General features: G+C 48.7%; 1 long non-coding RNA gene across 1 annotated transcript; it reads right to left on the bottom strand.

Annotated features, from left to right (window-relative positions):
• Positions 1-1,474: 1,474 nt before the first annotated feature.
• Positions 1,475-2,784, bottom strand: LOC108494368. Its single transcript, XR_001873817.1, has 2 exons — positions 2,547-2,784; positions 1,475-2,212 (listed from the first exon to the last, which is right to left on the bottom strand). It is a non-coding gene; the product is annotated as an uncharacterized LOC108494368 (long non-coding RNA).
• Positions 2,785-2,953: the final 169 nt, after the last annotated feature.

Genomic DNA, 2,953 nt, shown 5'->3' with positions numbered 1-2,953 from the left:
AAACAGCGTTTGGGACAGAAAAAAAATCTGGTTTTGAGGAGATCCAGCTACTAGGTCAGAAACGTTCAACAGCCTGGGTAAAATCAGGGTTTGGGAGGATTAAGGCAACGTTGAGGTTGTGCCCCAGGTCGTATAGCAGTAAAATTAAGAATACTTAATTATTAGAAACTGATAGCCATAGAATTTATGTGTCAGACTAAGCATTTTAAAAGGAGGGTGCTAGCCGTAGAACTCATGTGTTTTAGTAAGGTTGGAAGTTCTCAAGGGAAAGTGCATAGTTTATAGTTTTTTGTGAATCACAGAATCAAACGGGTTGGAAAAGACCTCTGAGATCATCAAGTCCAACCTTTGACCCAACATCACCTTGCCTACTAGACCATGGCACTAAGTGCCACATCCAGTCTCATCTTAAAAACCTCCAGAGACGGTGAATTCACCACTTCCCTTGGCAGCCCATTCCAATGTCTGATCACTCTCTCTGTAAAAAATTTCTTCCTAATGTTCAACCTAAATCTCCCCTGGACTATGGCTTCTTGTCCTACTGCTGGTTGCCTGGGAGAAGAAACTGATCCCCACCTGGCTCCACCTTCCTGCCAGGGAGTTGTAGAGAGCAACAAGGTCTCCCTGAGCCTCCTCTGCTCCAGGCTGAACAACTCCAACTCCCTCAGCCCCTCCTCATAGGACTTATGCTCCAGTCCCTTCATCAGCCTTGTTGCCCTTCTTTGGACCTGCTCCAGCACCTCAATGTCCTTCCTAAATTGAGGGGTTCAGAACTGGACACAGCACTCGATTCTTTACAAGCAAGAATTGTGATAAAAACAGAGACAGTTCTTGCACCTGTGAAGGGATGGATAAAATGCGAGAAAGAAGACAAAACAGATCCATGAGACTGGGTTTAGGCCTTGAGCCAGTTCCAGAAGGCAGGAAATCTAGGAGTCAAGAGAAGAACGTAGCAAGAAAGACGTTGATGCCTGGCACCAGGGGCCACTTTACGACCTCTGAAGCAATTCCAGGGGGGCGTACGGTGGGTGGAAAATGGGGTGGAACAGGTGAGGTAATCCTTGAATGTGTAATTAGAGAGTTGTATAAAGTTATGAAAGCTGTGTGGTTCAGGGTGCACCCTTAGGAATTTTTTTCTGATGCAGTCAGCACTGAAATAAACATGTATGCTTTTTTGGCTTTCTATACTCAAAACGAACCTATAGAGTTTCTTCTCCGATTTTCTGGCATCAGTCAGAGTCAGAGGCTGGGCTGTGAGCAGCATTCAGGCTTGGAACTCCATTCCTGGGATGAGAAAAGTCCCCCGAGCAAGGACTGCTCTGGCTGCACTTTTAATGACTAGAGTTTAAGGAGCAGAGTTAAGGAGTAGAAACTGCATGGGTCTAGTTATATCAGCCCCTAGTAAATTAAATCTGACAGCAGAGTTTTATTTTTCTTTTTAAACTCATATCATATCTTAAAGGAACCACACCAATTCCAGCATTGCTGCAGAGTCCTTTATTGAAGGCATTGGGATATGAAGTGGGTTTTGCCAACAGCCAAGATCAATGTGTGGAGATAAAGGGGTGTGTGCGCATGTGCTACACACAAAACAAGTAAAACACACATTTAAAAGGCAGTTAATGCTCTTAAAACAAGACTAATATGGTGCATCTCTTAAAAAAGTACAGGGGGGTAGGAACAAACAAGATGCCCCTGATTAAGTTGAGAAACACCACTTAAGATACTTGTCCTCAATCCACCCAGATTTGGGGGGAAAAGCAGAGCAGTTAAATCACTCATTACAGGGTGGAGAGCGGGGAGCTTGCACCCAGGGCTGTGCAGCACAGGAATCAAGCTCTTTAAGACCCCTCTGAGGCACCTACCAACTCAGGTTTCTGTGGGTGCACAGGGCAGAAGAGGCAGCAAGAATGCTTGGAAAAAATGTGAAATTGGCTTACGTAGGTGGACAGAAAGAAAAGCCACCACCACAACACACAGCAAGTCATCCAGGAAAACCGATGCAGCTCCACCACAGTCGACCACAGACGACGTCTCCCACTGCTCCCACAGGAGAGCGAGTACAAACCATATTCCAAACCCGCCGTCTCCTGGAGCGGCCCTCCGGGGGTCAGCGGGCGATACGGGTGCGGGGCACAGATGCCCCTGGTGCCAATCCCCACGAGGGGCGGCAGCGGAACCCTCCGGTTATTGCTCCTCAAGGCGAATTCTCCTGTCAAAGAAACAGAAACTTTACTCACGGTATCCCGGAATGCCCACATAAGGAACAATACAATCTTAGAGAAGTCCCTGAGAATTCGATAAGAGATGCAAACAAACAGGATGTAAACTAAGCTCCGTGTACCCAGATAAAATAAAGAACAAACGTTACAGCATTTACTGGCAAAGCACAACGACGCTGTGCCTGCTCAAGGACCGGGGTCAAGATGACGAAGACGACCCGGAAAGACCAAAGAAGGACTTCCAATAGGGGTGCGACCATGTAAAGCAAACTAATAAATACGTATTAAGTAAGCGAGAATATCTAATGAATATGCAAACAGTACGTGTAATAAAAAGTCCTGTCCATCTGCCATTTGGCGCGTTCGATTAGAGGGGCTATCCTCCGAACGTCCAGTGCGCTGAATAAAGAAGAATGCCCTTTTCAACATCTACGAATCGGTGTTAAGAAGTTTGTTTCTACCGCTTTTCGGGATCGGGATCCGAATCGGTAACGTCAGTTCCCGCGCCGCACTCCGGGCGCTGGGAGGACGGAGGAGAGAAGAGCCCGGCAAGCTCCGCCTCCTGGGGGGAGCCAAATTAGGCCCCGCCCCGGGGCGGGGCTGAGTGAGGCCTCGCCCCGCCCGGCAGTGGGCGATGCCGCCGCCGTCACGCTGGGGAGGGGCCGCCACTGACAGCCCGCCCGCCCACGTGACAGCTCGCCCTCCCACGTGACGGCCCGCCCTCACACGTG

This window comes from Lepidothrix coronata, unplaced genomic scaffold, assembly GCF_001604755.1.
Source record: "Lepidothrix coronata isolate B3197 unplaced genomic scaffold, Lepidothrix_coronata-1.0 Scaffold24, whole genome shotgun sequence".
Taxonomy (NCBI): Eukaryota; Metazoa; Chordata; class Aves; order Passeriformes; family Pipridae; genus Lepidothrix; species Lepidothrix coronata.
This window is presented reverse-complemented; position numbering and strand designations above follow the sequence as displayed.